General features: G+C 42.5%; 1 protein-coding gene across 6 annotated transcripts in view; it reads left to right on the forward strand.

Annotated features, from left to right (window-relative positions):
• Nucleotides 1–26,740, forward strand: part of MBNL2 (muscleblind like splicing regulator 2) — a 194,308-nt gene that overhangs the window by 17,799 nt on the left and 149,769 nt on the right. The window contains exon 2 of one of the 6 annotated variants that reach the window (XM_049853125.1): nt 16,166–16,224. The exons of the other annotated variants lie outside the window; for them this stretch is intronic. The gene's annotated coding sequence lies outside the window, so the exon portion shown is untranslated. The remainder of the gene's footprint in view (nt 1–16,165; nt 16,225–26,740) is intronic. 6 annotated transcript variants of the gene reach the window in all.

Below are 26,740 nucleotides of genomic sequence, written 5' to 3' on the forward strand. Positions count from 1 at the left end.
GCCAGAGAACCCCTGAGGGAGCAGGAGAGAACCCCCGAGGGAGCAGGAGAATAGTGGGATGCGGACCCCAAATTCTCATAAAAAGACCAGACTTAATGGTCTGACTAAGACTAGAAGAATCCTGGCGGTCATGGTCCCCAAACCTTCTGCTGGCCCAGGACAGGAACCATCCCCGAATACAACTCATCAGACATGGAAGGGTCTGGACAATGGGTTGGAGAGAGATGCTGATGAGGAGTGAGCTACTTGTATCAGGTGGACACTTGAGACTGTGTTGGCATCTCCAGTCTGGAGGGGAGATGGGAGGGTAGAGAGGGATAGAAACTGGCAAAATGGTCACGAAAGGAGAGACTGGAAGGAGGGAGCGGGCTGACTCATTGGGGGAGAGTAAGTGGGAGTATGTAGTAAGGTGTATATAAGTTTATATGTGAGAGACTGACTTGATTTGTAAGCTTTTACTTAAAGCACAATAAAAATTATTAAAAAAAAAAAAAGCCAAACCTGTTGCCATTGAGTTGATTCTGACTTATAACGAGAACTGCCGCATAGGGTTTCCAAGGAACGGCTGGTGGATTCAAACTGCTGACCTTTTGTTTAGCAGCCAAATTCTTAACCACTGCACCATCAGTGCTTCTTATCAGGAATAGAAGCTGAAAAGAGACAAGGAACTCCCCCACCGCCCCTGCCACTGGCAGAGGGAGAGAGCCTTCCTCTAGAGCTGGTGCCCTGAATTCAGACTTCTAGCCTCCTAAAACGTGAGAAAATAAATTTGTGCTTGTTAAAGCCACCCAGTTATGGTATTTCTGTTACAGCTGCGCTAGATAACTAAGGCAGTCAGAATTCACGCTGAAGCAACTGGTTACTAGGAGTCAGGGGCACTCCTGGTCCTGATCCCAGTCCCACTCACTCGTTCCTCCTCATCTGCCCTTCCCTAACCCGCTGGGCTTCTCGCGATGGCTTCCGGTCCCCCCAGATGCAAGTACCCTGAAAGAGCCTAACAGTCATGTTGCCATCCTACCCCTGGGCCGATAGGAAGTAATGCTTCAAACCTGAAGCTCTAAAAAAGGAAATCATCAGTGTTAAATAATTATAATAATTATAATAATAGAAGCAATAATAATAAAGGCACTTTGTCATCATGTACAAAATATCCCCTTTTCTCTCCCAGTTTTTGTTTATTTCAAACACACGAAGGCTTTTCTTAAAAGCTTTTTTTGGGGCCAGGCTTAATGGTCTGACTGAGACTAGAGGGACCCTGGAAGTCATGGTCCCCTGACCCTTTTTAAGCTCAAGATTGGAACCATTCCCAAAGGGAACTCCCCAGACAGGCATTGGACTGGACTATAAGACAGGAAATGATACTGGTGAGGAGTGAGCTTCTTGGCTCAAGTAGACACGTGAGACTATGTGGGCAAGTCCTGGTCTGGAGGTGAGCTGAGAAGGCAGAGGACGGGAGCTGGTTGAATAAAAAAAAAAAAAAAATTTAGACACAGGGAATACAGGGTGGAGAGGAGGGGTGTGCTGTCTCATTAGGGGAGAGCAGCTAGGAGTACATAGCAAGTTGTGTATAACTTTTTGTAGGAGTGACTTAATTTGTAAACTTTCCCTTAGGGCACAATAAATTGATTTTAAAAAGTAAGCTTTTTTTTTCTTCTTATTTGGCAATCAAGACTAGTCAAAGAAACGGTGGAACGAAGATTACAATGGCCCTTGCAGATTTTTGCTCTCTGATCCTAGGTGAATGTCTTAGTTATCTAGTGCTGCCATAACAGAAATACCACTAGTGGATGGCTTTAACATAGAGAAATTTATTTTCTCACAGTCTAGTAGGTTACCAGTCCAAATTCAGGGCGTCAGCTCCCAAGAAAGGTTTTCTCTGTCGGCTCTGGAAGAAGGTCCTTGTCCTCAATCTTCCCCTGGTTAAGAACCTTCTCAGGCTCAGGAACCCCAGGCCCAAAGGATGCGCTTTGCTCCTGGTGCTGCTCTCTTGGTGAGATGAGGTCCCCAACTCTCTGCTTATTTCCCTTTCCATTTGTCTCTTGAGAGTTGAAAGGTGGTGCAGGCCACACCCCAGGGGAAGTCCCTTTACCTTGGATCAGGGAGGTGACCTGAGTAAGCCTGGTATTACAATCCCACCTTAATCCTCTCAGCATAAAATTACAATCACAAAATGGAGGACAGCCACAGAATACTGGGAATGATGTCCTAACCAAGTTGATACACATATTTTTTTGGGAGGAGGGGACATAATTCCGTCCATGACAGTGAGTAATAGTCTCTTTAAGTAAAGGGGGTGAGAATCTCAAGAAGTAAATAAGGGTGCCTAGGGATGGCAAAATGAGGCCAGTGGTGGTTCAATGGCAGAATTCTCAGCTTCCATGAGAGAGACCTGAGTTCGATTCCTGCTCAGTGCACCTCCTGTGCACTCACCACCTGTCTGGCAGTGGAGGCTTGCATGTTGCTGTGATGCTAAACGGGTTTCAGCAGAGCTTCCAGACTAAGATGAACTAAGAAGAATGCCCTGGCGATCTGCTTCCGAAAGTCAGCCAGTGAAAATCCTGTGGATCACAGTGCTCTGATCTGAAACCAATCATGGGGAGGGTGCAGGACCGGGCAGCATTTCATTCCGTTGTGCGTGGGGTCACCCTCAGTCAGGGCATCTAAAGCTTATGGGTGAGAAACCCTGAGAGTATGGCCCCTGGACACCTTCTCAGCTCAGTAATGAAGTCACTCCTGAGGTTCACGCTTTAGCCAAAGATTGGACAAGCCCATAAAACAAAACGAGACTAAAGGGGCACACCAGCCCTGGGGCAAGGACAAGAACGCAGGAGGGGACAGGAAAGCTGGTAATAGGGAACCCAAGGTTGGGAAGGAAGAATGTTGACATGTCTTGGGCTTGTTAGCCAATGTCATGAAACAATATGTGTACTAACTGTTTAATGAGAAACTAGTTCGTTCTGTAAACCTTCATCTAAAGTACAAAAAAAAAAAAAACTATGCTCTTAGTTGAGGAAATTTCCCAGAAATAGATAAATAAAGCTTATGGCTCATTGACTCAGATTTGAATCCTGGGCTCCACTGTTTAGCAGGCACAGAGCTTACCAAGTTACTCTGAGCCTTGGCTTCCTCGTGTACAGAAGCCAAGATGATACTGCCCACCTCTCAGGACTTCTGTGAAGATTCGGAGCATCAGTGTACAGGAAGTACCTTGCACATGGGGAGCGCCCCGTGAGGAGGCAGTGCACACCCACCTTTTGTCAGTGGCAACCACATTGTTGATGTACCTGCTCTTCCAGGCAAAGTGTGTTCTACTTATTGAGGTTTTTCTTAGCAACATAAAAACTGTGCAGAAGAACAGTGTGCGAAAGGCGGCTGGGTAGCGGGAAGAGGAACGTGTTTCTTAAATCTTCCCCATTTCCTTTCCCCTCAAGGAATTTATGCTCTTTTTTTTAATAACAAATAAGTTGTGTAAATAGATCACCATGGCAGAAGGTCATCCACACCACAAGGAAGGTGTGAGGTGCCCTGTGAGGAGATTGCTACGGCTTAGGGGAAGCAGGGAGGGCATGATGGAGGGGAGGACGCCAGATTTCACCTTTGAAGGAAAGGGAAGATCACAGCGTGTGCCTATAGGAAGCCATCCTTGCAAGTTTCTCTGGAGCGCATGGCACAGTTAGGAAGCACATATGGGGGTACAGCTAAGTGCTTGTCTTAGACTAAATTGTGGAGAGCCTCGAATGGCAGCCTGTAGGTTTTGAATTCTATTCAGAGTGCAGCAGAGAGCCACCAGATACCTGTGAGCAGGTGAATGACGAGGTGAGACATTACTTTAGAGAGCTAATTCCGTGAGCACAGGTTAAAGCAGGGAATTGCAGTCAAGTAATGAAGGAGCTCTGGTGATGCAATAGTTAAGCACTTGGCTGCTAACGAAAAGGTTGGTGGTTCAAACCCACCAAGTGCTCCATGTGAGAGAAGACTTAAGGGTCTGCTCCCATGAAGATTACAGCCAAGGAAACCCTATGGGGAAGTTCTGCTCTGTCATATACGGCCGCTATGGGTTGGAATCGACTTGACAGCACACAACAGCAACAACAGGCAAGTAAAGAAGGCATGAACTAGGGTGTTAGCAATGAGAATTGGAGGGCGGCGAGTACACTGAGTAAAGCAGCAGTTTAATAGCACTAAAGTCAAGGGAGAGGGAGGGAGTAAAAGATGACCTGGAGACCACAAACTTAGATAACGGAAGTATTACCAGAGCCAATGACAGGAACGGGCAAGTAGAATGAATTTGTGGGGGAAAACAGTAGGATTGGTTTTAGTCACTGGAAGTTTGAATTGAGACATCCTCTTTGAAGTGTAGATCTAGGCTGAGTGTGGAGCTAGATGTATATTTGGGATTCATCCATGTTGTTAGTTGATGTCCAGTCGATTCCGATTCATGGCACCCTCATGTGTTGTGACAGAGTAGAACTGCTCCCTAGGGCTCTCTTGGCTATAATCTTAGTAGAAGCTGATGTCCAGGCCTATCTCCTGCCATGCCACTGGCCGGATTCGAACGACCAAGCTTTAAGTCAGCAGTTGAGCGAAAACCTTTTGCACCACACAGGGACCTTGGATTCATCCATTAAAAAAAAAACAAACACATTGCTGTCGAGTCTATTCTAATAATTATCCTATGAAACAGAGTAGAACTGCCCCATAGGATTTCCAAGGAGCAGCTTGTGGAACTGCCGACCTTTTGGTTAGCAGCCGAACTCATAACCACCGCACCACCAAGGCTCCAGACTCATCCAGAACCAAAACCAAACCAAACTCGCTGCCGTCTATTCAATTCTGACTTATAGCGACCCTATAGGACAGAATAGAATTTCCCCAAAGAGTTTCTGAGGAGCGGTTGGTGGATTCAAACTGTTGACCTTTTGGTTAGCAGCCGAACTCATAACCACTGCGCCACCAGGGCTCCAGATACTTCCACAGAGGGATGATATATGAAATCATAAAATGAGTTGAGATAGCTAAGGAAGCAAGTATAATCTAGAAATTGGCTGAGGACACAGGTTTGGGGAATGCCTGCATCCCAGAGGGTTTCCTAGGTACACTTGTACCGGCAGAGAAGCCCGCCGAGAAGACAATTCGCAATGTTCCAGGATGGGGGATGACCCTACTAACCTTTAAAGAAGACTTTGAGAAGAATGGTGAGCAGGAGGTTGAACCCAAGGTACCAGGAGAGCGGAAAGCAAAAAAGTTTAGGGAGCAAGTGTGGACGGTTTAGAGCGATAAAAGGAGAGAGAGGTGACGAGAGGAATCAGGGCTAAGCTGACATTGTTTAGGTTTGAGGGGAAGGTAATAGTGGGGGCACCTGGTGGGGCTCTGATCCAGAGGAGGCCACAAGAGGTGGTGGATGGCTCAGGCCACTGTGGAGAAATGATTCCTGACAGTTTACAGAGATAGGTCCTATTGTGCTGTAACAGGAAGGGTGAAAAACGTCAGACAAGGTTGAAGGAAGATGGTCAGTTGAGGTCTAGATGCTTCTCCAGGGAGGCTCCAGGGGCCTTTGCCTTGAAATGAGTTCTGCTCTATTAAAAATATCATGATTGGGAGATACCAACATACTACATCAATCCAGATTATTAATTAAAATATTAGCTTTGTGTCATTACAGGCTTAACTAAAATAAAACGGCTACTGCTTCTCTCTAAAGTGCCATACAAATGGTATTTGCTGTACTTTTATTATTTTTCCTTCATCCCACTGGGTTCAGCAAAAAGATAATTTATGATTTTTTTTTTAAGAGACTAACACCCTTCTCCTATAAAACAAAATACGTCAATATAGATATTACCTATGGAATATTTTTAAATCTTCCTATTGTAGCAATCCTCATGCATTTTAAAGTTCAACCATTACCTGGTAACTGGTAAGTGTTCAATAAATTTTTTCGGAATATGATTGTATGATTGAAATGTTTTAGTATTGAGACAGGCATTTCTATAGGCAGTTATTAGCTGTGAGTCATACTCGCAGAACTTCAAAGTCGTCTATCTATCCTGAAGTTTCTATTACAGATGGAGGAAGAATGCATTTTTTCCCCAGAGAGTGTACACATTTCCGTGAAGTTGTACATTAGTACTGAAGAGAGACCATCTAAGCCCCAGCCCCTTCAGCCAGGACTGTCTGTCACTGAAACCTCAGAGAAGATGTTTGGCCGATGAGGGCGATGGGCAGAGAGGGGTGAAGGGTGACATGCATGAACTGGGCAGTTATCTGGAGCATGCTAACTTTTAAAATAAGTTTCTAGTTGCTTAATTGCTGTAAGAAAAATGCTTCTGATGATGTTCGGCTGCGCAGAATGTACAGTACATCCCACAAAATGGGTTGACCTATTTCTTTGCCCTTGAGGGCCACTTGAAAACTAAGTAGAAGACCAGCATGCCCTCCGTCAGGGCCAGAATGAGATTTTGCAGCCATTGTGACAAGGCTGTATTTCTGAGATTCATTTGCTTCCCCACCCCTGACCCAACTCCATCCCTTGGTTGTCTTCGCTTTCTACACACATTTCAAAATCTCTTCCCAGTTACTTCAAAAGATATTCTCCTTGCCTGCACAAACTCTTGGGAAGCTTGTCCAAAAAGATGGATTCCTAAGTCCCAACCCCCAAAACTGATCTGGGAAGTCTAAGGCGGGGCCCAAGAATCTACATTTGCAGCAAAAACACAGAAAGATTTGAACACAGGTGACCACCCACCTCCTGGCACGAGGATTAGAAGACCACTCAAACCCTTCACTCACATTCTCATTCTGCCACGGGCTAATCCACCAAAACCAAAGAAACCAAACCTGTCGCTGTTGAGTTGATTCCAACTCACAGCAACCCTATAGGACAGAGCAGAACTGCTCCACAGAGTTTCCAAGGAGCACCTGGTGGATTTGAACTGCCAGCCTTTTGGTTGGCAGCCATAGCACTCAACCACTACGCCACCAGGGTTTCCAATCCACGACTTCAGCTAAATTAAAAAAAATCCATCTGAATTTCAGTTTTTCTCATCTTTAAAATGGGATAATAATACCCATTTCTTGGGGTGATGACTAGAATTAAATGAAATAACCCATGGAAAGAATTTTCTCTACTTCACAGGACAGACGCTCAGGCATAATAAGATATATCGATTTGGGTGAAGCTATTGGAGAATGATGTCCAATTAGTGCTACAGGCTCCCAGAAAGAGTAGGAACTTCTGCAAATTCTTAAAGTCTTGTTATCACTCATACTTTTTTTTTTTAATCAAGATGCTAGAAAATCTTAGATTCTACAAAAGGCTTTTACGCTAGACTTTTGGGTTTGCTTGTTTGCTTGTATTTGCTAAGGATCATAAGACACTACTGCGTATTACTTCCGTCCAAAGGAACTGTGTAGTTCTGGGATGTGAAATGCAAAGGCTTTTGAGGACAGTAAGGCTGGGCCACATTTGTAGAGTTCATATAGTGCATGTGTGAAAATGGAGCTCTTGACCCAGCTTCACTCGAGCCCTGCTTTGAGCTGTTTTGGCACAGATCAAATGGATTCTGTCCTCATTCAGGCCGTTTTGGGGTCATTCAAACAGATGGTAACTGGCTCACACTGGAACTAAAATCCTGAGCTTAAACTTTTGGAAATGAATGAATGAATGCATTTATGAATGAATGAATTTTCTCTGGTGCCAAGAAACACTCCCATGATATCTGCCAATCCATTCTACCCTCTGGTCTCTGAGAAAAGACTGGGCTCTTTGTTGACTAGAAAATAAACAAGCAAGGTGTTTCCTGGAGCCAGCCTGTCCTTCCTGGATGTAGTGACCCAGTTGCCTGTGTTGGAAGACTCAGTATCACATGGTCTTTTATCCCACTGAGAACCCATCAGCAGCTGAGAGATTTTCACAAGTTAGGTGCTTGCTTGGAACTGCGGGTCATGAGATTTGTGTCACACACAAACGAGAGGAGAGAAGCTTGGTGCAGAGTCCATTTGATCAGCACACAGGGAGAAACGAGAACAGAAAATGAAAAAGAAATTCAAAAATAAAGGAGGGCATGCAAAGAGAGAGTTAGGATAACCCGGGATTATAAAATTGTCAGCTTCAGCTTTCAAATGAGAAAGATTTCCAAATTTTACAAATCAAAGTGTATCTGTAAATCTTCAAATCCATGGTGAATTATTTTCAAAAGGCTCATTCCCTCCATTCAAAGAGAATCAATTAAAATCCAGCTGTGTGCCTAGTTCCCTGACACTGTACAAAGCAAACAAAAGAAAGATGATTGGTACCCAGGAATTGCACTGAGGAGTGGACATATACATTTACACACATACGCACACACACACAGACACACATACACCACTAAAGCCAATGGAGAACCATGAGAATAACTGGGTGGACAGCCCGGATGCTTACCTCTGTAAGAGGTCTGAGATGGAAAGTAGAGGCCACCAATGTTAAATCAGCTGAGCCTGACTCCAGTTGGAGTGGGCCTCACGTTGAGCTTAGAAGGATGCCCAGATCTAGATAACTTTGAAGGAGAGCGGAAGACATCCCATATCAAAGGAAACTGCTCAAACAAAAGCCAACAAGAGGAAATGAGTTCTTATTGTGTGCACACATGGGCTTCCTCAGAAAGGAAGTTGTCTGATTCACAACACTTCCAGTGTCTCCTACAGGGACGGCTGAGCCTGTGTTCCCACTGCCCAGAGAAGCCCTCTTCCTCAACCCCAGGGTGCTGCAGTAAAATGGGTAGGATTTTAGCAAACTCATGTATGCACGGAAGCCCTGGTGGTGCAGTGGTTAAGAACTCGGCTTGAATCCCCCACGTGCTCCTTGGAAACCCTATGGGGCAGTTCCACTCTGTCCTATAGAGTCACTGTGAGTCTAAATCAACTCGATGGCAATAGGTTTGGTTTTTTTTTTTTTTTTTGGTATGTACACACCTAGACTTATAGAAACTTTGATAATAGAATGCCTCCGAGACCCAAAAGGTAATTCATTGTTCTCTTCCTTGTGCTCTTGGGTGTTTGGGTCTAGGGGAAAGTGATGAGCAGGCACTTGGCTCAGGTATCTTCTATCTTTCTTGACCAAAGCTTGATCATTTTTCGGGGACCATCAGCCAGCTTCATAGCTCATTCCCCTCAGAGGCATCCCTATACTCGGCTCTCTGGTTTGGATCGGGCCAACTGAGATGAGGCCCCTTGATCCACTCAGGGATTCTACATCCAGGCCTCTCAGCTAGACAAAAGCGGCATCAATAGGCCTGCTATCTGTCACCTCCCAGCCAAAATGTGAGCTGACCGTGAGCTTTTGACTTTTGCAGGGTGCGGTGTGGTACCTGGTTGTTGACCTGGGCCCTGTGGGGGACACAGAAACAGGAGTGGCATTCCCATCCCCCAAGAACCTTAGGGTTTAGAAGAAGAACACTCATTCCAGTGAACACTTCAAGAAATAGGAGTTCCTTGGTCTTTGGGCTCCCAGGGTGGAAGACACCTAAGAGTTGTTAAAATAGCTTGGAATGAGCAGGACTGGGTTCTTTTTTTCCTGCTTTGTGTTGCTTGACTGACAGTTTGAGTACAGTTAAGCTTGGATCTGTGGGGATGCTCCTATAACTGGCATGTCTTATGGAGGCATTTTCCGCTGATGTCATCCTCCGAGGGTGGTGCTGGTGGGAGGAGAAATGAAAGAAGACCACGCAGGGCCAGCCCACCCTCCACGGAGTGGATGTGCTCCCGTGGGGGACTCAGCCTTGACCCAGAGCTTTGGCACGAGCTCAGAGTGTTACTGCTGCCAGCCATTCCCTCCCCCACCCTCGCCCCAGGTGACTGTTCGCAGCTCTGGCCAGTGGCAGGCCTGGACAGCCAATGCAGGAGAGAAAGATGATCATAAGACAATACTCTTTGAACGCATCCATCCCTTTGTAGTTTAGGCAGATGGGTTTTCAGTTTATCCTGGAGGGTGAACAATCAAGGTCTTTAATTATTTATCTATTTTTTTGATTTTCTCCTGAATTGTTCATAGTCAATCGCTCAGTCAGCCAACAAGTAGCAGCATGTGCCAGGTGCTGTGCCTGGTGCTGGGCTGCAGAGACGCATTAGCCTGGGAGCTCGGCTCAGCTGGCTCACGCTCTAGTGCTGGGCAGGCACACCAGCGCCAGGTGGACCTCACGGACACCAGGACTGCAGTAGACAGGGCTCAGCGGTCAGGGGAAGCAGGGCCACCTCTGTTGGGCAGTGGGGGTGGAGACAGGATTGGGAATGATTTTTTGAGAAGGGCCGTTTGACCTGGGTCTAGCAGGATGCGCTGACTGACACCAAGCAAAGAAAGGGAAGAAGCGTGTCGGAACCGCCTCATCCTTAGCGTGATCCTTTGAGTGGATGTTCCGAACGCTTCTCTTGAGGAGTCCTGATAGCACAACGGTTAAGCGCTCGGCTGCTAACCAAAAGGTTGGTAGTTTGAACCCACCCAATGGCTTGGCGACCTGATGCTATAAAGAGTACAGCCTAGGTGAAATTGACTTGACGGCTCCTAATGGTAACAGTGCTTCTCTTGTCTTAACTATGAACGAAAACTCACAGGCCATTGAGCTCTGAGCAGTTAGATAGTTTTGTTTTTTGAGGCTTTCTTTCCTACCCTTCGAAGTAAAAGCGCATGAGTTAAAGAGTTAAATTTGCCAGCAGATAGCATAATGTGGACAGGCACACAACCAAGACAGTTTTACTCGTTGTGGTTGGGGCTGGGCGAGTGAGATGTCTGTGCTCTGGGTGGATCTGATTTTGTGATTGTTCATCAGAAGTAGCAAGAAGAAAGGGTAGAGTCAACCCAGCTCTCACTGGCTGCCCTGCTTGTTCTCCCACACCTCCGCGTCCACAGCATCAAAAAGGCCGGACAAGGAAAGGCACCGTCCATCTGGGCCACAGTGCGGTCAGGGCTTTCACCCTCCCCTCTGGCTGAACATGACTACATCAAAAAACTATTCCTCTCATGTGACACTGAATAATGGTGGTTTCAGAATTCCGCACCATTTAAAGGCGAATTTACACGATTAGGTCATATAATAGCTTGTAAAATTGCAATGCGATTCTTTAGTTACATTTAGTGTATTTCAAATATTACCAAAAAAGAAAGCACTCGTACAGAGACTTGCTATGGATTTAAGTCCCCTTGCATTTCAAACATGTTGTGGATAAACACGGGCTGTGATTTTAAAAGCCTCAAATTGAAGGACACAGAGAAAACTAGGCCAGTGCCCAATAACGCTGCTGAATAGACTGATCAGGAGAGCGAAGGGAGACGTGTCGTCTGCTAAGAAAAATACGGACACTAATAGAGACAAGTCAACTTACATTCAGGATGACCCCCCACGCCATTGAAGTGTACTGAGAACCAGGAAACTTTTGACTTTTTCTTGTATTAACAGCCCTTTTGTGCCTTTGTGTTACAATGTAGACCAACTGATAATGTGCCTTGTTCGTTACTGGCTTTGTGATCTCATTCTCTGCCACACATAGAATGGCCTGTTTGTTTTGCTGCTAATGCACGCTGGTCAAAGAATCTGACATTTGTTTCAGGGTGCTTGTTTTGGAGAAATCAGCTCTGGGTACATCTTTACACCGCCCATAAAAACAGAGGCTTATCTGGTGAGAGGTACGTCAGGTTGCACTGGGGTAGGCTTATATTTATCCGCTATCATAGAAAACGAAATTGAAATATAATAAAAACTTCATTTCAATCTAATTACCGAAGAGCCTGAATTATAGACTGTTCATAAAGATGTACAGTTTTACTAATTAGAACTGCATCCAGCAAATTTGAACTGGCCAAGAGTATTTTATCTAATAACGACCCTTGAGAAGTTCTTCATAATGAAGACATAAGAATGATTTATAAGTGGTATTACAGGTATTTATATCTAAATGAATATAATGAAGTGCCAGAGAAGCCTAGTCTCATAAACAGGGTAAATATTCCCATTAGAATTTTGGTAAGACCATTCATTTATTCAGCAAGTACCCTTCTGCACACATGATCGTTTTCGTAAGTAGTTCAAAGGTAACCTTTAGCCTAGTCTAGGGTGGTTTCAACTCACAAGGGAACTCTGATCACTTGGTGGTGGCTGCCTGCCTAGAAACTCGTTTTGAGAATTTCTCGGGTGCCAAGTCGAGACTCACTGGGAAAAAGTGCTGGGGTCCATTAGTGATGTCTGCCACGGACGCAGGAGGTGGAAAGCGGGGAGGGCTGCTGAGTGCCATCCATTTATAAATAGGCCCTTCCAAATTGTTGCACAGTCAGAATTTTCACAAAGTTGTCCCCAGAATCGATTACAAAGTGATAGTGACCTCTGTGATGCTGGTGACAGTTTATGTTGTTGTTGGCCGCCGTAGAATCAGTTCTAACTCATGGCGACCCCATGTGTTACAGAGTGAGACTGCTCCATAGGGTTTTCTTGGCCATAATCTTTACAGAAACAAATGGCCAGGCCCTTTTCTGAGGCACTGCTGGGTGGGTTCAAACCACCAACCTTTAAGTTAGTTGTCAAGTGCAAACCGCAACGCTCAAGGAACATAGTTTACACGTGTGTCTAAAATCCAGTCGTTGGAGGTTCTATGTGCGTGTTGGCCATTTAACTGTGATCATTTACTTAGGTCCTAAATGATAAAATTAAGTTGGATTTACTAAATGAAGTTATGTAAAATGAATTTTTATTTTTACTAAGTTTGAGGAATAAATTACAACTGCTCTATCTCTTGAATGTGGTATTTTGGAGGTGGGAGGCTATTAACACTGGAATGAACTCTTTGAAAAAAAATTTTTTTAATATCTTGTTTTAATTTCATGTGCAGTCATTATTATTACAGTTTTTGAAAGTACGTGAACGTGTGTGCGTGTGTGTGTGTGTGTTTTCCCTTCTGCGAAAGCCAATTGGAAAGACACGGCTGGGTCCACACAGCAGCAAGATTTTCTTTCCTCTTGAAGTTAAGCAACAGATAACAAATAGGACCATGGAAGGGAACTAACACTTTTGAAGCACTCACTATTCTAGGAAGATTGATAAGTACTTTCAAAATATTATTTATTTCTATTTTAATCCTGCTGCCTGCCCTGAGAGTGAGAGATAGGTGGTATTGTCCCATTTTGTAGATAGGAAAAGTGAGGCTTAGAAAGGTCAGACTGTTCATTTGAGGTGAGTCTAAATCTTGAGCCCAAGCCAAGCAAGGCTCTAAAGTCGGCGGAAATTTTCTGTTTGGCATTCAGAAATTAACCCTATGTCACTTGTCCCGACTTTTAAATGGGACTCTGGCAGTGATTGTGTATATATATTGACTAAGAGGGATTCTAGAGCTTTGGCGTTCTGTGAAGCCTCAATAAATATCAGCTACTATTGCTATTATTTCTCAAAAAAAGGTTTGTGGATGGATGCCTTTTGAACTCCAAATGTTTATCGTGAACCACTTTACCTTTTTATTTCAAATAGGGAATGTGACTGCCTACTCTTTATGCCAGAAAATTATCTAAAACTTAGAAAGGGGAAAGTGTTCTAGGATCCTAAAGACTGTAAAGTACAATAAAACCAGCAGCGTGTGTAAGGAACCAGAATAGTGTCCTGACATTTTATACAGTATTTAAATTGTACTTCTAATCCAAGAGGAAGCCCGCTTTTGGTTAACCACCGTGAATAAACTGTTGCTAAAATTCTCTGTCTCTATCTTTGGGTGGGAGGGGGCAGAGGGGTGGGTGGTAGAGAGAAGCTTTTTTTTTTTTCTCTGAGAAGGCTTTTTATTAATTTATTTTGCTGAATCTTTGACCCTGTAAAGAAAAAGAGCCCTATTGTACAGAATGACACTCCAGGACAGGCTCCCTCAGATGGGCCTTTTCCTTCCTGTGGAAGGACACAGTTATCAGTACCATGGGCTGGTGCAGTCAGCTTTTTCCCAAAGCCAGTAGATTTTGTTAATCTACTTATCGCTAGTTTGTAACTAGCATGAAGGCGATTGTGAATCGGAATCATTTATAGTCAAAACGAGATTGACACCAGTGATTTCGCAAAAAAAGTGGTCCGTAGACTAAATAATAAAGCTAATAATTGCAATTCTTCCTCATGGTGCACGCTGCCAGTCTCCAAACCAATCTGTTGAGTACCTATTGTCTGCCCCTGAGATTTAATGAGTTAGTGCCTGCTGGAAGCACTTTAACTGTGTAAAGCTCTGTGTAAATTCCGGCCAACGATATTAATGATAATAATCATATTACAATTTTAATTAAGATGTGCAGAGAGCCTTGAGATGGCCCAGAATATGTCTTTAAAAAAATAATTCATTAAAAACTGCCATATGGGCTTTATTTGTTTATTTTCAAGAATATTTTGAAGAACAAGCATCTGAACCCTACCTATACGTTAATAATGTAAAAGCCCTCAAGGGACAGACAGATTTTTTTTTCTTTAAAATGCTATGCTAATTTTTATAATTCTGGGGTGTCCTTTGATTCCCCTGAAAAGAGGGACAGGAGAAGAGGTACACCCTAAGGCCTGTGGTTGTTAGCTGCTATGGGGTTGACTGTGACTGGTGGGGGCCCCGTGCGCAACAGGCGGTGGCTTGGTGGTGGCTATACATGAGGTGCGTTGGCTAGAAAGGGGACTGGTTCTCTCGTGTGGAAGGTGAGAATTTTATCACTGAACCACCAACGGCCCTGGCTTTTCTCTCTTAGGCCTAAAAAAGTCATTGCTATTGAGTCGATTCTGATTCACAACGACCGTGTAACACAGAGTAGAACTGGCCCATAGTGTTTCCAAAGCTGTCGCCTTTAGGGAAGCTGAATGCCACGTCTTTCTCCAGTGGAGCAGCTGGTGGGTTCCAACCTCCAACGTTTTGGTAGTGGCTGAGCACTTTAACCACTAAAACCACCAGGGCTTCTGCTCTTAGGCCCAACAACAACAAAAAACTCTTTGCCGTCAAGTCTATTCCAACTAATAGGAACCCTATGGGACAGAGTAGAACTGCCCCATAGAGTTTCTAAGGAGCACCTGCTGGATTCGAACTTGGTGACCTTTTGGTTAGCAACCGAAGCACTTACCAACTCTACCACCAGGGTTTCCTTCCCCCGCAGGCCCAGGACAGGGCCTTTCTTTGATATTGGTTTCTCTAGAATATTGATTAGTTAAAGATACAAGCTGGGGTGTTACCATTTGAATGTAAATGTAAACTGTTATAATTGGTTAAGAAGTGCTGTTGCTTATCTGAAAACTGTTTAGAACTCTAGATATTTTTCTTTAGTTCATTCATTAGTCAAACAGCTAAACAAGCAGAATGATTAATTAACAATGTCACTTACTCCATATTTTAAACCACACTTGATTCATGGGCATCATTTTTTATTTTAAACAGTTTCATAAGCAGTTAATATTTGAAACTGTAGGCCAGGCCAACTGTTCTACCTGTGAATGTCCCGTAAGCCGTTGCCCTCAAGTCGGTTCCAATTCATAGCGACTGCCCCACAGAACTGCCCCATAGGGTTTCCAAGGAGCACCTGGTGGATTCGAACTGCCTATCTTTTGGTTAGCAGCTGAGCTCTTAACCACTGCACCACTGCACCACCAGGGTTTCCAAATGTAGGACTATCCAAACCTAGAAAACATTTAGTCTGAGTCAAAGCATACATGGCAAGTCCTTCATCAAAGCTTACCACCAGACACCCTCATTCTAGTTGAGTGTTTTTATGTTGCTCTGGAAACAATGTTTCTCGGTAAATATTCCTTCCCACATTTACTACTCCTGATTTAACATGTAATTATTCTTTGCATAACAATTTACTTTTCATAATATTTCATAGTTATGTTTGAAACTCTTGTACATGGTTAAATATCTTAGTTGGTTAAAGCATGAAGCAGTGATTACAGGGTCTCTAATTTCAAGGACTCATATTTCATCCCAAACCTTAACTGACCGTTTCAAAAATATGCACTGTGGGTCACCAAAAGGACCGAGTCGTATCATAATATCTCTAACCACTTAAAACACATACTGAAATGCACACACACTCTAAAATAGTTTGGCCTGTCGATAAGTAGGTCACCGTACAAGAAGAAAGAAACTTTATATTCAGTATTGCTGTTCATAATAATAAAATCCAAATACCTTTTTTTTTTTTGTTCCTTAGAATCTCCCCTTTTAGCCCTGGTGGCACAGTGGTAAAAGCACTTGGCGGCTAACGGAAAGGTGAGTGGTTCGAACCCACCAGCCTATTCTTGGGAGAAGGATGTGACAGCCAGCTTCCGTAAAGATGACAGCCTTAGAAACCCCGGGGGGTAGTTCTACTCTGTCTTATAGGGTCGCTATGAGTTGGAATCGAACCAACTCATGGTTTTATTCTAAGAGGCTGTAAAGTTCAAAGGAGGTTAAGAGAAGGCGGAGCCTCATCCTAGATGTAATGTTCAAACTCTCACATATGGTGCTTTAGTGGTTAATTTTACGTTAGTTATGTTTTATTAGTAGTAGTAATAATAAGCAACTATAACTTAACATTTTTATGCCAAGTTCTATGAAAAGTGTTATGCAAATTTTACTATTATTAGAAAGCTACAATTTGCAAGCCATTGTCACTCTATTCTTTCTTTTAGCTAATCTCTTTTCCTCAAAGTTGGCCAGCCCTCCCACCACAACCGACTCACTGTGTTTGAATTATTTAAATTAACATCAAGTTGTTTAAATATTCAACTGTCTTTTACCTTGTGACTTATTTTTCAGTAACATTTATTATTATTTTAATTTCTGCTAAATAATTTGGAAAACGCTGTACGATATGTGATGTGCCTATTGTACGGTCTCAGTCCCAGGAGAAGGACGACATCACCCTTGGTAAAGCAGAGGGTCAGCAAAAAAGAGGAAGACCCTCAACGAGATGGGTTGACACAGTAGCTACAGCAGTGGGCTCAAACGTAACAACGATTGTGAGGATGGCGCAGGACCAGGCAGGGTTCCGTTCTGTTGTACATGGGGCCACTATGAGTTGGAACAAACAGACTCTGTGGTACCTAACGACAACATAGTCTGACCGTGCGTGGTTTACAATAACAAAATTGTGTCCAGATTTAGCTGCGTAATGTGACTTCCTTATTCTACTGCTCTTGCACGTGAGGATATTTAGCCTGGAAAGGGTATTCATATTTTATAAATGTCCCTAGATTTCAGTGACATTTGACCTATTGTGCATTTTAAATGAGGAAACGACATGTTTGCAAGCACAAAAGCCCAGGGGACATTTTTAGAATTTTTTGTCCCAGATTTTTTGTTTGTTTTATTTTGTTTTCTGATGATACGGTATTTATTTCTTCAAGAAAAAAAGTATATACTACTTAGTATCACATGGTAAGCATTTGGCCACTACATTATACATTCTTAGAGACTTGTTCTTCAAGAGCTGCGTAACACCTGATAATACGAAGGTACCATAATGTAGGTAGTGTTTCCCTTTCGCTTAACATTTATGTCAGTTCTTATTTTTTATTTTCATAAGCTGTGCTGTGATTAGGAGCCCTGGTGGTGCGGTGTTTAAGCACTACGCTGCTAACTGAAATGGCAATGGTTCAAACCTACCAGGCACTCCTCGGGAGAAATTTTCAGGCTGCCTGGTTGCAGATTTACTGCCTTGGAAGCCCTATAGGGCAGTTCTTCTCTGCTCTATAGGGTCACTGTGAAACGGAATCGACTCCACAGTTGTGACCTTTTTTTTTTTAAAATGTTGAGATTAACATTCCGATATGTGAAACATTTAATTCCCGTGTCTGAGTTTTCCTTTAGAATATATCCTGCAAAGTGAGATTTCTGAGTACTAGTACGTATTTTTGATCCCTTGCATATCTGAGAACATTTTTCATCTTAATGCATGAAATATAACACAATCGAGTGTATTATTGGGAGTAATAAGTTTTTCCCTCAAAATCCTGTAGACTTTTTTTTTTTTTTGGGTTTTTAATGTTTTGTACTGCAAAGGAGAAGCCATTCGATTTGTTTGTAGTTAACTCTTCTGAGGAAGAAGGGCTAAATGATTTCGTCTTTGTCTTTGTGATTGCTAGAGTGTTCAAAGTTCTCAGATCTTTTCCTCGGTTTTGCCTGGGGTTCGTTTCTTTCCCAGCTCTTTTTGGAACCTCGCAAGATTTCCTTAGCTGTACCTTTTACTTACTGCTGCTTTTCCATTTGTTCTTTTAATTTTTTCTCTCGATGGGAATAAATAATTCATGACTTGGTTCTTTTGTTTTCTGACCTCCATATCTGTTGATAGATCTCTGATCATTTTAATCCCTTTTCCCTCTGCCTCTATATTGTGACGGAGCCCTACTCCTTGGAACCCTTATGGGGCAGTTCTACTCTGTCCTAAGGGTCACTGATCAGTTAGAATTGACTCTAGGGCAACGGATTTGGGTTTTGGTTATCTTGTATTCCAAGTTCTTGTATATACTGGGATCTGTTTCAGGATTTTTTCCCATCAATTCCATTGATTTATGTATTTCTTCAGCAGTAACAAACTAATTGTTTTAGATTAATGGTACATGTATCCATCCATAAAGCCAATTCCATATATTCTGATTTTTTTCACAGAAATTTGTGTTCTGTCCTCGTCTCTTTCTTCTTCAGATAAATGCCAGAGCCATTTGTCTTTGTGTCTTTCTCTCACTCTTACAACCACCCCCCCACCACCAATAATGAAAAATTCCTTTGAGAGTTTATTAAGATTGTGTTAGATCTACAGATTAGCTTGGCAAGAACTAATATTTCTAAATAAGAATGCTAATCTAGAAATATATCTCAATTTTATTCAAATATCGCTTCATATCTCTAAGCTTGCTGGGTTTTGATGTATGTCCAATACATTCAGTCAGCATTATTCCCAGTGTGGTTTATGATGCTGTTGGGAACCAAATCTTTATTCCGGCATATCTTCTACCTGAGTATAGCTAGGGAACTGTGGATTTAATTTATGTTTATTTAGTTATTCCCGGAAGCTTAGCTAAACTCACTTTTTCATTGTGCTTTTTAAACTTGATTCTCTTGAATTTTCTGGGTATGTAATATCATCTGTAGAAAATAATAATGTTTTCTCCTCTTTAGTTATTCCATGTATTTCTGTTGCATATTTAATGGCTACACCATTCCTTGACTTTTAGAAAATCTTGAACAGTTTATCTTCTAAAAATTTTCCAAAATAAATCATTAGTGCCTGAGGTTTCTCTATTTTTTATGTCTTGTTGCCAATGCATGTTTTCCCTAGGGTATCTAAAACTAATTATAGCACCAGCAGCAGATTTTTCACCTTGCTAACTGAAATCTAAGACACCTAGGCATCTCATAAATATTCGTTTAATGGTATAAAAACAGAGTTCAGGACAGTACATTTAAAACTGATGGCACGTAAGTTTCCTACTTGATAGAAAATATAGCTTTGTTAAGTAAATTTAAAATAAAGAGAACCACCTAATTTTTTTTTGCTTCGTTTCATCTTTTCAGCCATCATTTAGCCATTGAACAAGTATTTGTTGAACCCTGTGCAAAGAAATAAAGAAATATAGTCCCAGCCCTACAGAATCTCAGCATAGCCTCTTTAGAGCCGGACAGTTCTGTTCACATAATTGCACTCAAAAATGTTTATGCTTTGATCAAACGAGATCAAGTGAGAATGTATATACTTAAGTGAGTATGATCTTATTACTGTATACGTATGAGTTAAAACTAGGCATCTGTGACATGTGAGTGAAAACAGACTTGTGAACATTGGCTGTGGATCCCGTTCACTCATTGCCTGAGGGTCTTCTCTCCCACCTCTGCAGTTCCTTGTGTCCTCGTGAAAGTCTCTTTCTTGATAAAAGTCTGGAGTTATTTGGATAAATGTAGGAACATTAATTAGGTTTCAAGTTTAGTAGTTTTCCCACTCATTTCAGGAAAAAAAGTTCCTCTAGTCTCTCCTCCCTTTATCACATACTAATAAGCACAAATTTTCTTTTGAGCTGGTAATACCATAGTTAACACATTAATACTTATTTTAGAAATTATGTGCTTTTCTCTGGAAGTCTACATTCTAGAAAGTGTGCTAGATTTTTTTTATAGTTTTCCAATAAAATTTTTGTAAATATATATGATTTAACTACTGAATGCTGCTGAATAAGAAACATTTACATATTTAGATTAAACTATTATAATACTGAATCATTTGCGTGTTTGTTAATATTTCTGATTTCTCTGAAAAAGTAAAGTATCATTCACACCTAAATTTTTAAAAAATTTTTGATGTTTCCATTTTTTAAGGATGATGGAAGATTTTCATACATTTTGATTGAAAAGGAAGGTGTATAGCCATATTCTGAAAGCAGGTCATGAAAGGTTTGATTGTCACAGCTTAGGCCAGAACAAAAGATGGTGATATGAATATACTCTGCCTCTGAACTGCCCACTGGTAACATTTGCCTCTGTTTGGAAAATATTTTTTTCCGTCTAAATAATCTGATTTCAATATCTAAACCTCTGGTATGGGCTCCAGCATAACAACGATTGTGACGCTGGTGCAGGACCAGGCAGAATTCTGTCCTGTTGTACGTGGGGTTGCAGTGAGTCAGAACTGACTCGACGGCATCTAACAACCACAAAACAAAATACGTGATTTAAACTTGCATTTTAACTTTTTTTTGCCCTAAATCTAGTTTTTTTTTTTTTTTTTTAATTTTTGTTTTCCCCCTACTCTACTCTGCTGCCTCATTTATATTTGATTCTTACAGTTGTAGGGACAATTGTAAGATCACCTATAATTCTAAATCTGCTTTTCTGCATATAATTTGTTTTATTTTGTGTTGTTGTTGAGACTATACACAGCAGAATATAAACCAATTAACAATTTCCACATGCACAATTCAGTGACGTTGATTACGTTCTTCAGGTTGTACAGCCATTCTCACCCTTTCATTCCAAATTATTCCTCCGCCATTATTAACGTAAACTTGCTGCCTGCAAGGTTCCTACCTAATCTTCCCATTTTCTGTGGTCAGTTTGATCCCATATAGGTAGTTCTTAAAAGAGCACAGTGTTCAAGGTAGATATTCTTTACAGCTTAAGCTAAACTATTGTTTGATTTTAAGAAGACTTCAGGGGATATTTTTGGGTGAAGGTTTAAAGGTTATCTCAGGGCAATAGTGTTGGCGATTCATCCAGCCTCCACGGATCCAAGAAGTCTGGATTCCATGAGAATTTGAAATTCTGTTCTGCCTTTTCCCCCTTTTGAAAAGGATTCTTCTATAAATCTTTGATCAAAATGTTCAGTAATGATAACCAGACAAAATCCAGTACTTCTGGTCTTCTACTTTTTAGTTGCTGTATCATCCTCAGCCCTAGTGCAAATTCTTGAGAAAAACAGTTAATGTGATGATTTCTTAGGGTCACATTATTAGAGTCTCTTATCAAATACGAGCAAATACCACTGAACCCCAGTAGATGCCACTTTTCAGTGTCATGGACAGCCCAGGTGCTCTCGCCCTGCCTTGATTGGATCCCTAACCCCAAAGGTGACAGCATATCCATAGCGCACACCGTGGCCTTTTTAGGCATTGAATGATCTACAGAGAGATAGTTTCTTCTCAGAGGAGGGTGAGTGATTCGGGTGAAATTGTTAGCCCTAATGAACCTTGTGTTCTGCTTCAGAGCAACAAACCAAACCCCAGTGGCCCACAGGCATCTCCCTAAAGACCCCTCTCATTACTTGGCAGGGAACACTCTTTCCTAGGATTTCCAAGGCAGATGGGGCCCTGGAGACTCTGAGTTTCAGTATTTCTCAAGCTTTTCCACTGAACTGTCCTTATAGCAAAGAGCCCTGGTGGCATGACAGTAAAGCGCTGGGCTGCTAACCAAAGGTTGGTGGTTCTAACCCACCAGTGGCTCCACAAGAGAGAGACCTGGTAGGTGATCTGCTTCCCTAAAGATTATAGCCTAGAAAACCCTATGGGGCAGTTCAGCTCGTTGCATGGGGTCACTATGAGTTGAAAGTCAACTCGGTAACACATAACAACAACAACATCCTTAAAATAGTAGGGGAGAGAGGAGTTGGTCACCTGAAGGTCTGTGACAGAAGTCTCCTTAGTTATCTGCTAAGTTCTTCTAAATCTGAATTCTACTCCATTACCTATGTTTTATCTAATATAAAAGTGAGTTTAAGTACTGCTTCAATTATTTAACTTTCCTTTTTATCCCCAAACCAAAAAACCAAACCTGTTGCCATCGAGTTGATTCTCACTCATAGTGACCCTATAGGACACAGTACAACTGCCCCATGGGGTTTCCAAAGAGTGGCTGGTAGATTCGAACTGCCAACCTTTTGGTTAGCAGCCAAGCTCTTAACCACTGCACCACCAGGGATCCTTTTTTTTTTTTAAGTAATTTTTATTGTGCTTTAAGTGAAAGTTTACAAATCAAGTCAGTCTGTCACATATAAGCTTATATACACCTTACTCCATAGTCCCACTTATTCTCCCCCTAATGAGTCAGCCCGCTCCCCCCTTCCAGTCTCTCCTTTCATGACCATTTTGCCAGTTTCTAACCCTCTCTACCCTCCCATCTCCCCTCTAGACAGGAGATGCCAACACAGTCTCAAGTGTCCACCTGATACAAGTAGCTCACTCCTCATCAGCATCTCTCTCCAACCCGTTGTCCAGTCCCTTCCATGTCTGATGAGTTGTCTTCGGGAATGGTTCCTGTTCTGGGCCAACAGAAGGTTTGGAGACTATGACCGCTGGGATTCTTCTAGTCTCAGTCAGACCATTAAGTCTGGTCTTTTTGTGAGAATTTGGGGTCTGCAACCCACTGTTCTCCTGTTCCCTCAGGGGTTCTCTGTTGTGCTTCCTGTCAGGGCAGTCATCGGTTGTGGCCGGGCATCATCTAGTTCTTCTGGTCTCAGGATGATGTAAGTCTCTAGTTCCTGTGGCCCTTTCTGTCTCTTGGGCTCATAGTTATCATGTGACCTTGGTGTTCATTCTCCTTTGATCCAGGCGGGTTGAGACCAATTGATGCATCTAAGATGGCCGCTTGTTAGCATTTAAGACCCCAGATGCCACACTTCAAGGTGGGATACAGAATGTTTTCTTAATAGAATTTATTTTGCCAATTGACTTAGAAGTCCCCTGAAGCCATAGTCCCCAAACCCCAGCCCTTGCTCCACTGACCTTCGAAGCATTCAGTTTATTCAGGAAACTTCTCCGCTTTTGGTCCAGTCCAGTTGAGCTGAACTTCCAGGGCTCCTTTTATCCCCGAACAATTATTTAAGTAAAATTTCTGTTCCCATAAGCTGTGCCATACTTTCTTTGACCTTGTAGGTACTCAGACCCAAGTTTGGTGACCACTGCTTGGTCAGTGTCTTCTCTTATGGTTGAGTAAACTGAGGCCTGGGGAGGGGTTGTGTCTTACCCCAAATCTCTTGGCTCCCATGTGACTATGCTAGCACTAACATTCAGCTCCTCTAGCTACCAGCCCTACCGTTTTCTGACAAACAATTAGGCTATCCCCAAAGGACAGTCAAGCGTATCTCAGAGGGCCTTTACTTTTTACGGAGCCCTGGTGGCTCAGTGGTTGAGCATTCAGCTGCTAAACGAAAGGTCGGGAGTTCAAGTCCACAGCTCGTCCTTGAAAACCCTATGTGCAGTTCTACTCTGTCCTATAAGGTCGCTACGAGTTGTAAACGACTCACTGGCAACGGGTTTGGGTTTACTTTTTTTACTTTTCCATTTTGGAAAAAGACATATTGGTTGCCTTTTCCTTCCAGAAGGTAGACCTAATGGGCTCAATGTATTTTTCGTGGGGGACGAAGAGAGTTCAGCCCGCTATCTCTGAAGCATATACAATATACCCAGGGATTTGTACACTCAGGCACTCCTTTCTGGCTCTTGATAATAACCTTCAGGGAAGCCTAAAGTGTCTGCTTAAGCCAGATAACAGTGTACCCTTAAAACTGCGAGCCTGGAGACAAGGATTTTATTTTCAGTTTTCTTTGAAAATATTGGAGCTACTTTTTGAGAAACTGGATGAAACCTTGGAATGCCTGTTAGGGTTGCCCACGAGTTAGTTACGGTACCTAGCGCAGTGAAGAACTCACAGCCAGGCTTAACAAATATTTGCTGCTGCTGAGTCATTCTTCCTGGAAAAAGTGATGCAGACTGGATCATCACCGCCAAGTGCTGCAGAGTTTATCCGAGTGGCCTTACCCAAAATTTCCACCATCTGTGTTGCAATCTCCCTACCGTGGCTCGGGCAGGACACCAGGAATGACAGTGCCTTACTCTACGAGGGTTCCTGTTTGTCTTCCAGATTCTTCCACAGACAGGGTACCGCTCGTGTCTCAGCAACAACCTGGTACAGATGAAGCTACTGAGGTCTCCATCAAATGGGTCCCTTGTTGTGTAAGCTGTTTCTCTTAACTCCTAGCAACCATTTCAAATTCAGAGGCGCATTTTTTGTTCAATCTTAAGTCAGTCGTTTTATTTACTGCCAAGAAGACCACATTTCAATAAGCAAAACATTGTTTACATCCCCACATAGAGTTTTATGGTAATCATAAAAAAAAAAAGAGGCATTTACTCCCTAGTTAAAAACAGACTGTATTAGCAGAATAATACTTTAAATATAAAAGCATTGACTGCACAGCCAAGTTGCTTTTTCAAAGATTTGTTAACGACAAAAGGCATTTTGGTTATTGGAATACGCAGGTAGTGAGTAGCCATTTGATAATCTGCTTTCCAGAAAGGGTACTGTTCCGGCTCCTTTTTTTTATTTTTTTATTCATTTTATCGTGTCAGGTTTGGTTTGATTCAAAGCTCTTGGTTCTTTTAGAGAGAGGATCAGACCAGTTTGAGGAACAAGCAGCACTCGAAGAGCAGTTGAAGTATGCACACGGGAACACAGATGATAAAATCATTTTGGAAAATAATGAATAAGCAATTCGAGAGCTTGTCGTGAGAGTGGTATCTCAGGTTATGCCAGGTTATTAATTTTCCAACTCAGCAGTGTGTCTCTTAAAAAACACTTAAAGGAAAGTGGATATGTTTTTAAAAGAAATGCAGTTGGAAGAAGGGAATTAAAGAACTGGGAAAAGTCCCCAGGCCAGTGGACCTGGGAAAGCAAACCTACTTACATTTAAATGGAAAATTATGCATTTGAGGAAATGTGTAGTGTCTGTAGTCCAAGAGAAGAGTACTCGGCACTTTAAAAAATGTCTAAAGATTTCTTGGTTGTTGCTGCATAACACCAAAGCACTCACCCCCTCGTCATTTTCTTTGTTTTTTTAAGTCAAACTTGCTGAAATGGACCAGTGAACTCCATGTAAACAATGGAGTCTAGCCCCGTTAGCAAGGGCGTGGTCACCTCGTTTTCTATTTTGCTCCGTCATTAATAGGAGTTAAGCAGGGCACTAGCCTCTTCCTTAGTTTCATCTTCCCTAAAATGGGCAGAAGCGTGTCTGCCACCTCAGAAGTTGCTTGTGACAAGGTGGGCTACCGCCGGTGACTGTGATTTTTCCTTTCCACCGGTTTCCCTCTTGCCCTCCCCCAAGTAGTGACCATGGTTGCCATGGTGACACAGCACAGGGTGGTGTCGCTTAGAAATCATGACAACTGGTGGCAGCAAGGAGGCTGTGCTGGAGTGGTGAACAGCCTCTGAGGAGTGCCTGTCTGTGGGGAAAGGCAACAGAAGAGGCTGTTACAGGAGCGAGGGAAGGGACGGGAGGGCTATAATCTGACAAGTGGTGTTGCTGATGCTGCCTGTATCCAGTGATTAGCAATCACGTTGCTAATAACTCTGGTGTTACTGGGCTTTCATTGTTGTAGAATATACACTTTGTGGCTATGTTTTCTTGTTGTTGTTGTTTGCTTTTGTTGTTTGGAGCTCAGAGTTGAAACCCAGTAAATATTTCTTGTTGAGTTCGATTTCTAGCAGTTAGCTCAGTTTCCTCACAGATAAGAGGAATTGTTGACTTAGTCATTTCTGTAGCCGACTCCATGCTTGTGGCTTGAGTCATTCTTTGTCAGTGGTAATTAAAAGAGTATGGCAGGAAATTGATTTTTTTTTTTTCTTTTAAGGTAAGTGACATACCAACAAAACAAAATCCTTGTTTCAAAAATTGACCACTGATCCTGAATTTTCTGGGTAATATGTTTTAGCTGAAGTCGAATGGTAGGTACTAGGGGGAACTTTTATTTTGCTAAATATTAATGAAATACCATCACCTGCGTGCCTGAATCTCTGATATCTTTGTGTGTTCAAATAAATGAGTAGCATTCTGGGTCCTTTTGGGGACTTCTGAACTGCTGGAATTTCCATTCCCCATATCCCACACCCGGTTCCATGCCAAGACAATTTTGTTCTGCAGAGTTAGTGGGCTGGGTTTGGATGTGGAGTTTGGAGAGCTGGAAGGTTCTTTGCAGCAGAACTTCTCTGGGGTACATTCAACAGCCAGATGATAAACCTCAGAGACAAGGGACCTAGCTGTGACCAGACTTTGGGACCAGAGCAGAAGAAGAGCTCTACTCTCTCTGGTCTTCCTTCAGAGATATGTTAACCCAAGCAAGGTACACTGTGTTGAGGGCCCATGTGGCTCAAATTGGTCTTCACTTGTTAGAGAATACCAGGACCAACATCCACTCAGACTTCCAGCAACCATATTTGTTGACAGCATTTAGGAGCTAGTGCTGCTCCCATTTAAAAAGTTCTAGAA

This window comes from Elephas maximus, chromosome 14 (genome assembly GCF_024166365.1).
Source record: "Elephas maximus indicus isolate mEleMax1 chromosome 14, mEleMax1 primary haplotype, whole genome shotgun sequence".
Classification (NCBI taxonomy): Eukaryota; Metazoa; Chordata; class Mammalia; order Proboscidea; family Elephantidae; genus Elephas; species Elephas maximus.